This window comes from Hemitrygon akajei, chromosome 6, assembly GCF_048418815.1.
Source record: "Hemitrygon akajei chromosome 6, sHemAka1.3, whole genome shotgun sequence".
Taxonomy (NCBI): Eukaryota; Metazoa; Chordata; class Chondrichthyes; order Myliobatiformes; family Dasyatidae; genus Hemitrygon; species Hemitrygon akajei.
In genome coordinates this window covers 117,181,844-117,192,169 of record NC_133129.1, presented here as the reverse complement: position 1 = coordinate 117,192,169, position 10,326 = coordinate 117,181,844, and positions in this window count along the sequence as shown.

Here is a 10,326-nt window from a genome sequence, read left to right as displayed (position 1 = left end):
TTTCCATCCCTCTCCAGACTCCATCACCCATTTCCATCTCCCCCTACAGACTCCATCGTCCATTTCCATCTCCCCCTCCAGACCCCATCACCTATTTCCGTCCCCCTCCAGACCCGATCACCCATTTCCATCTCACTCCGGACCCCATCACACATTTTCATCTCGCACTCCAGACCCCATCACCCATTTCCATCAACCCCCTCCAGACCCCATCACCCATTTCCATCTCCCCACCTACAGGCCCTATCACCCATTTCCATCCCCACTCAAGACCGCATCACGCATTGCCAACAGCCTACAGACAGCATCACCGATTTCGATCTCCCTCTCCAGACTCCATCACACTTTTCCATCTCCCCCCCTACAGGCCCTATCACCCATTCCTATCTGCCCCCTACAAAGACCTTCACCCATTTCCGTCCTCCCCAGAATCCTTCACCCATTTCCATCTCCCCCTCCAGACCCCATCACCTATTTCCATCTCCCCCTCCAGACCCCACCACCTATTTCCATCTCCCCCTCCAGACTCCATCATCTATTTCCATCTCCCCCTCCAGTCCCCATCATCCATTTCCATCTCCCCCTCCAGACTCCATCACCCATTTCCATCTCCCCCTACAGACTCCATCATCCATTTCCATCTCCCCCTCCAGACCCCATCACCTATTTCCGTCCCCCTCCAGACCCCATCACCTATTTCCATCTCCCCCTCGACTCTATCACGCATTTCCATCTCCCCCTCCAGACCCCATCATCCATTTCCATCCCCCCTCCAGACCCCATCACCTATTTCCATCTCCTCCTCCAGACCCCATCACCTATTTCCATCTCCCCCTCGACTCCATCACCCATTTCCATCTCCCCCCTACAGACCCTATCACCAATTTCCATCTCCCCCTCCAGACTCCATCACCCAGTTCCATCCCCCTCCAGACCCCATCACCTATTTCCATCCCCCTCCAGACTCCATCACCTATTTCCATCTCCCCCTCCAGACCCCATCATCCATTTACATCGCCCTCCAGACCCCATCATCCATTTCCATCCCCCTCCAGACCCCATCACATATTTCCATCTCCCACCAGACCCGATCACCCATTTCCATCTCCCTCCAGACCCAATCACCCATTTCCTTCTCCCCCTTACAGACACCAACACCCAATTGCATTTCCGCCCACCGACTTCATCACCCATTTCCATCCCCCCTACAGACCCCATCACCCATTTCCATCTCCCCCTATACAGCCATCACCCATTTCCATCAACCCCACAAAGACCCCATCACCCATTTCCATCTCCCCCACAGACTTCATCACCCATTTCCATCTCCCCCCTCCAGACCACATCAACCATTTCCAACCCCCCTCCAGACACCATCACCCAGTTCTATCCCCCCACAGACTTCATCACCCATTTCTATCCCCCCTGCAGACCCCATCACCCATTTCCATCAACCCCCTACAGACCCCATCACCCAATTCCATTTCCCCCCACAGACTTCATCACCCATTTCCATCTCCCCCCTCCAGACCCCATCACCCATTTCCATCACCCTCTGCAGACCCCATCACCCATGTCCATCACCCCACCTACAGACCCTATCACCCATTTCCATCTCCCTCTGCAGACCCCATCACCCATGTCCATCTCCCCACCTACAGACCCTATCACCCATTTCCATCTCCCTCTGCAGACCCCATCACCCATGTCCATCTCCCCCCTACAGGCCCTATCACCCATTTCTATCTGCCCCCTACAAAGACCTTCACCCATTTCCGTCCTCCCCAGAATCCTTCACCCATTCCCATCCCCCACTACAGACCCAGTACCCACTTCCATCTCACCCTCCGATCGCCATCACCCAAATCCATCACCCTCCAGACTCCATCACCCATTTCCATCCCCCACTACAGACCCATCACCCATTTCCAACCCCCCCAGACCCCATCATCCATTTCCATCCCCCCCAGACCCCATCACCTATTTCCATCTCCCCCTCCAGTCCCCATCACCTATTTCCATCTCCCCCTCCAGACTCCATCATCCATTTCCATCCCCCTCCAGACCCCATCACCCATTTCCATCAACCCCCTCCAGACCCCATCATCCATTTCCATCTCCCCACCTACAGACCCTATCACCCATTCCCTTCTCCCTCTGCAGACTCCATCACCCATGTCCATCTCCCCACCTACAGACCCTATCACCCATTTCCATCCCCACTCAAGACCGCATCACGCATTGCCAACAGCCTACAGACAGCATCACCGATTTCGATCTCCCTCTCCAGACTCCATCACACTTTTCCATCTCCCCCCCTACAGGCCCTATCACCCATTCCTATCTGCCCCCTACAAAGACCTTCACCCATTTCGGTCCTCCCCAGAATCCTTCACCCATTTCCATCCCCCACTACAGACCCATCACCCATTTCCAACCCCCCACCCCAGACCCCATCCATTTCCGTCCCCCTCCAGACCCCATCACCTATTTCCATCTCCTCCTCCAGTCCCCATCACCTATTTCCATCCCCCTCCAGACCCCATCACCTATTTCCATCCCCCTCCAGACCCCATCATCCATTTCCGTCCCCCTCCAGACCCCATCACCTATTTACATCTCCCCCTCGACTACATCACCCATTTCCATCTCCCCCTCCAGACCCCATCACCTATTTCCATCTCCCCCTCCAGACCCCATCACCTATTTCCATCTCCCCCTCCAGACTCCATCATCTATTTCCATCTCCCCCTCCAGTCCCCATCATCCATTTCCATCTCCCCCTCCAGACTCCATCACCCATTTCCATCTCCCCCTACAGACTCCATCATCCATTTCCATCTCCCCCTCCAGACCCCATCACCTATTTCCGTCCCCCTCCAGACCCCATCACCTATTTCCATCTCCCCCTCGACTCTATCACCCATTTCCATCTCCCCCTCCAGACCCCATCATCCATTTCCATCCTCCCTCCAGACCCCATCACCTATTTCCATCTCCTCCTCCAGACCCCATCACCTATTTCCATCTCCCCCTCGACTCCATCACCCATTTCCATCTCCCCCCTACAGACCCTATCACCAATTTCCATCTCCCCCTCCAGACTCCATCACCCAGTTCCATCTCCCCTCCAGACTCCATCATCTATTTCCATCTCCCCCTCCAGACCCCATCATCCATTTCCATCCCTCTCCAGACTCCATCACCCATTTCCATCTCCCCCTACAGACTCCATCGTCCATTTCCATCTCCCCCTCCAGACCCCATCACCTATTTCCGTCCCCCTCCAGACCCGATCACCCATTTCCATCTCCCTCCGGACCCCATCACACATTTTCATCTCGCACTCCAGACCCCATCACCCATTTCCATCAACCCCCTCCAGACCCCATCACCCATTTCCATCTCCCCACCTACAGGCCCTATCACCCATTTCCATCCCCACTCAAGACCGCATCACGCATTGCCAACAGCCTACAGACAGCATCACCGATTTCGATCTCCCTCTCCAGACTCCATCACACTTTTCCATCTCCCCCCCTACAGGCCCTATCACCCATTCCTATCTGCCCCCTACAAAGACCTTCACCCATTTCCGTCCTCCCCAGAATCCTTCACCCATTTCCATCTCCCCCTCCAGACCCCATCACCTATTTCCATCTCCCCCTCCAGACCCCACCACCTATTTCCATCTCCCCCTCCAGACTCCATCATCTATTTCCATCTCCCCCTCCAGTCCCCATCATCCATTTCCATCTCCCCCTCCAGACTCCATCACCCATTTCCATCTCCCCCTACAGACTCCATCATCCATTTCCATCTCCCCCTCCAGACCCCATCACCTATTTCCGTCCCCCTCCAGACCCCATCACCTATTTCCATCTCCCCCTCGACTCTATCACGCATTTCCATCTCCCCCTCCAGACCCCATCATCCATTTCCATCCCCCCTCCAGACCCCATCACCTATTTCCATCTCCTCCTCCAGACCCCATCACCTATTTCCATCTCCCCCTCGACTCCATCACTCAGTTCCATCTCCCCTCCAGACTCCATCATCTATTTCCATCCCCCTCCAGACCCCATCACCCATTTCCATCAACCCCCTCCGGACCCCATCACCCATTTCCATCTCCCCACCTACAGACCCTATCACCCATTCCCTTCTCCCTCTGCAGACTCCATCACCCATGTCCATCTCCCCACCTACAGACCCTATCACCCATTTCCATCCCCACTCAAGACCGCATCACGCATTGCCAACAGCCTACAGACAGCATCACCGATTTCGATCTCCCTCTCCAGACTCCATCACACTTTTCCATCTCCCCCCCTACAGGCCCTATCACCCATTCCTATCTGCCCCCTACAAAGACCTTCACCCATTTCCGTCCTCCCCAGAATCCTTCACACATTTCCATCCCCCACTACAGACCCATCACCCATTTCCAACCCCCCCCCAGACCCCATCATCCATTTCCGTCCCCCTCCAGACCCCATCACCTATTTCCATCTCCTCCTCCAGTCCCCATCACCTATTTCCATCCCCCTCCAGACCCCATCACCTATTTCCATCCCCCTCCAGACCCCATCATCCATTTCCGTCCCCCTCCAGACCCCATCACCTATTTACATCTCCCCCTCCACTACATCACCCATTTCCATCTCCCCCTCCAGACCCCATCACCTATTTCCATCTCCCCCTCCAGACCCCATCACCTATTTCCATCTCCCCCTCCAGACTCCATCATCTATTTCCATCTCCCCCTCCAGTCCCCATCATCCATTTCCATCTCCCCCTCCAGACTCCATCACCCATTTCCATCTCCCCCTACAGACTCCATCATCCATTTCCATCTCCCCCTCCAGACCCCATCACCTATTTCCGTCCCCCTCCAGACCCCATCACCTATTTCCATCTCCCCCTCGACTCTATCACCCATTTCCATCTCCCCCTCCAGACCCCATCATCCATTTCCATCCTCCCTCCAGACCCCATCACCTATTTCCATCTCCTCCTCCAGACCCCATCACCTATTTCCATCTCCCCCTCGACTCCATCACCCATTTCCATCTCCCCCCTACAGACCCTATCACCAATTTCCATCTCCCCCTCCAGACTCCATCACCCAGTTCCATCTCCCCTCCAGACTCCATCATCTATTTCCATCTCCCCCTCCAGACCCCATCATCCATTTCCATCCCTCTCCAGACTCCATCACCCATTTCCATCTCCCCCTCCAGACCCCATCACCTATTTCCATCTCCCCCTCCAGACCCCATCACCTATTTCCATCTCCCCCTCCAGACTCCATCATCTATTTCCATCTCCCCCTCCAGTCCCCATCATCCATTTCCATCTCCCCCTCCAGACTCCATCACCCATTTCCATCTCCCCCTACAGACTCCATCATCCATTTCCATCTCCCCCTCCAGACCCCATCACCTATTTCCGTCCCCCTCCAGACCCCATCACCTATTTCCATCTCCCCCTCGACTCCATCACCCATTTCCATCTCCCCCCTACAGACCCTATCACCAATTTCCATCTCCCCCTCCAGACTCCATCACCCAGTTCCATCTCCCCTCCAGACTCCATCATCTATTTCCATCTCCCCCTCCAGACCCCATCATCCATTTCCATCCCTCTCCAGACTCCATCACCCATTTCCATCTCCCCCTACAGACTCCATCGTCCATTTCCATCTCCCCCTCCAGACCCCATCACCTATTTCCGTCCCCCTCCAGACCCGATCACCCATTTCCATCTCCCTCCGGACCCCATCACACATTTTCATCTCGCACTCCAGACCCCATCACCCATTTCCATCAACCCCCTCCAGACCCCATCACCCATTTCCATCTCCCCACCTACAGGCCCTATCACCCATTTCCATCCCCACTCAAGACCGCATCACGCATTGCCAACAGCCTACAGACAGCATCACCGATTTCGATCTCCCTCTCCAGACTCCATCACACTTTTCCATCTCCCCCCCTACAGGCCCTATCACCCATTCCTATCTGCCCCCTACAAAGACCTTCACCCATTTCCGTCCTCCCCAGAATCCTTCACCCATTTCCATCTCCCCCTCCAGACCCCATCACCTATTTCCATCTCCCCCTCCAGACCCCACCACCTATTTCCATCTCCCCCTCCAGACTCCATCATCTATTTCCATCTCCCCCTCCAGTCCCCATCATCCATTTCCATCTCCCCCTCCAGACTCCATCACCCATTTCCATCTCCCCCTACAGACTCCATCATCCATTTCCATCTCCCCCTCCAGACCCCATCACCTATTTCCGTCCCCCTCCAGACCCCATCACCTATTTCCATCTCCCCCTCGACTCTATCACGCATTTCCATCTCCCCCTCCAGACCCCATCATCCATTTCCATCCCCCCTCCAGACCCCATCACCTATTTCCATCTCCTCCTCCAGACCCCATCACCTATTTCCATCTCCCCCTCGACTCCATCACCCATTTCCATCTCCCCCCTACAGACCCTATCACCAATTTCCATCTCCCCCTCCAGACTCCATCACTCAGTTCCATCTCCCCTCCAGACTCCATCATCTATTTCCATCCCCCTCCAGACCCCATCACCCATTTCCATCAACCCCCTCCGGACCCCATCACCCATTTCCATCTCCCCACCTACAGACCCTATCACCCATTCCCTTCTCCCTCTGCAGACTCCATCACCCATGTCCATCTCCCCACCTACAGACCCTATCACCCATTTCCATCCCCACTCAAGACCGCATCACGCATTGCCAACAGCCTACAGACAGCATCACCGATTTCGATCTCCCTCTCCAGACTCCATCACACTTTTCCATCTCCCCCCCTACAGGCCCTATCACCCATTCCTATCTGCCCCCTACAAAGACCTTCACCCATTTCCGTCCTCCCCAGAATCCTTCACACATTTCCATCCCCCACTACAGACCCATCACCCATTTCCAACCCCCCCCCAGACCCCATCATCCATTTCCGTCCCCCTCCAGACCCCATCACCTATTTCCATCTCCTCCTCCAGTCCCCATCACCTATTTCCATCCCCCTCCAGACCCCATCACCTATTTCCATCCCCCTCCAGACCCCATCATCCATTTCCGTCCCCCTCCAGACCCCATCACCTATTTACATCTCCCCCTCCACTACATCACCCATTTCCATCTCCCCCTCCAGACCCCATCACCTATTTCCATCTCCCCCTCCAGACCCCATCACCTATTTCCATCTCCCCCTCCAGACTCCATCATCTATTTCCATCTCCCCCTCCAGTCCCCATCATCCATTTCCATCTCCCCCTCCAGACTCCATCACCCATTTCCATCTCCCCCTACAGACTCCATCATCCATTTCCATCTCCCCCTCCAGACCCCATCACCTATTTCCGTCCCCCTCCAGACCCCATCACCTATTTCCATCTCCCCCTCGACTCTATCACCCATTTCCATCTCCCCCTCCAGACCCCATCATCCATTTCCATCCTCCCTCCAGACCCCATCACCTATTTCCATCTCCTCCTCCAGACCCCATCACCTATTTCCATCTCCCCCTCGACTCCATCACCCATTTCCATCTCCCCCCTACAGACCCTATCACCAATTTCCATCTCCCCCTCCAGACTCCATCACCCAGTTCCATCTCCCCTCCAGACTCCATCATCTATTTCCATCTCCCCCTCCAGACCCCATCATCCATTTCCATCCCTCTCCAGACTCCATCACCCATTTCCATCTCCCCCTACAGACTCCATCGTCCATTTCCATCTCCCCCTCCAGACCCCATCACCTATTTCCGTCCCCCTCCAGACCCGATCACCCATTTCCATCTCCCTCCGGACCCCATCACACATTTTCATCTCGCACTCCAGACCCCATCACCCATTTCCATCAACCCCCTCCAGACCCCATCACCCATTTCCATCTCCCCACCTACAGGCCCTATCACCCATTTCCATCCCCACTCAAGACCGCATCACGCATTGCCAACAGCCTACAGACAGCATCACCGATTTCGATCTCCCTCTCCAGACTCCATCACACTTTTCCATCTCCCCCCCTACAGGCCCTATCACCCATTCCTATCTGCCCCCTACAAAGACCTTCACCCATTTCCGTCCTCCCCAGAATCCTTCACCCATTTCCATCTCCCCCTCCAGACCCCATCACCTATTTCCATCTCCCCCTCCAGACCCCATCACCTATTTCCATCTCCCCCTCCAGACTCCATCATCTATTTCCATCTCCCCCTCCAGTCCCCATCATCCATTTCCATCCCCCCCTCCAGACTCCATCACCCATTTCCATCTCCCCCTACAGACTCCATCATCCATTTCCATCTCCCCCTCCAGACCCCATCACCTATTTCCGTCCCCCTCCAGACCCCATCACCTATTTCCATCTCCACCTCGACTCTATCACGCATTTCCATCTCCCCCTCCAGACCCCATCATCCATTTCCATCCCCCCTCCAGACCCCATCACCTATTTCCATCTCCTCCTCCAGACCCCATCACCTATTTCCATCTCCCCCTCGACTCCATCACCCATTTCCATCTCCCCCCTACAGACCCTATCACCAATTTCCATCTCCCCCTCCAGACTCCATCACCCAGTTCCATCTCCCCTCCAGACTCCATCATCTATTTCCATCCCCCTCCAGACCCCATCACCCATTTCCATCAACCCCCTCCGGACCCCATCACCCATTTCCATCTCCCCACCTACAGACCCTATCACCCATTCCCTTCTCCCTCTGCAGACTCCATCACCCATGTCCATCTCCCCACCTACAGACCCTATCACCCATTTCCATCCCCACTCAAGACCGCATCACGCATTGCCAACAGCCTACAGACAGCATCACCGATTTCGATCTCCCTCTCCAGACTCCATCACACTTTTCCATCTCCCCCCCTACAGGCCCTATCACCCATTCCTATCTGCCCCCTACAAAGACCTTCACCCATTTCCGTCCTCCCCAGAATCCTTCACCCATTTCCATCCCCCACTACAGACCCATCACCCATTTCCAACCCACCCCCCAGACCCCATCATCCATTTCCGTCCCCCTCCAGACCCCATCACCTATTTCCATCTCCTCCTCCAGTCCCCATCACCTATTTCCATCCCCCTCCAGACCCCATCACCTATTTCCATCCCCCTCCAGACCCCATCATCCATTTCCGTCCCCCTCCAGACCCCATCACCTATTTACATCTCCCCCTCGACTACATCACCCATTTCCATCTCCCCCTCCAGACCCCATCACCTATTTCCATCTCCCCCTCCAGACCCCATCACCTATTTCCATCTCCCCCTCCAGACTCCATCATCTATTTCCATCTCCCCCTCCAGTCCCCATCATCCATTTCCATCTCCCCCTCCAGACTCCATCACCCATTTCCATCTCCCCCTACAGACTCCATCATCCATTTCCATCTCCCCCTCCAGACCCCATCACCTATTTCCGTCCCCCTCCAGATCCCATCACCTATTTCCATCTCCCCCTCGACTCTATCACCCATTTCCATCTCCCCCTCCAGACCCCATCATCCATTTCCATCCTCCCTCCAGACCCCATCACCTATTTCCATCTCCCCCTCCAGACCCCATCACCTATTTCCATCCCCCTCCAGACTCCATCACCCATTTCCTTCTCCCCCCTACAAACCCATCACCTATTTCCATCTCCCCGGCCAGACCCCATCATCCATTTACATCCCCCTCCAGACCCCATCACCTATTTCCATCACCCTCCAGACCCCATCACCTATTTCCATCACCCTCCAGACCCCATCATCCATTTCCATCCCCCTCCAGACCCCATCACATATTTCCATCTCCCCCCTCCAGACCCTATCACCCATTTGCATCACCCCCTACAGACCCATCATTCATTTTCTTCTCCCCCTAAAAACACCAACACCCATTTCCATCCCCCTCCAGACCCCATCACCTATTTCCATCCCCCTCCAGACTCCATCACCTATTTCCATCTCCCCCTCCAGACCCCATCATCCATTTCCATCCCCCTCCAGACCCCATCACCTATTTCCATCCCCCTCCAGACTCCATCACCTATTTCCATCTCCCCCTCCAGACCCCATCATCCATTTACATCGCCCTCCAGACCCCATCATCCATTTCCATCCCCCTCCAGACCCCATCACATATTTCCATCTCCCACCAGACCCGATCACCCATTTCCATCTCCCTCCAGACCCCATCACCCATTTCCTTCTCCCCCCTACAGACACAAACACCCAATTGCATTTCCGCCCACCGACTTCATCACCCATTTCCATC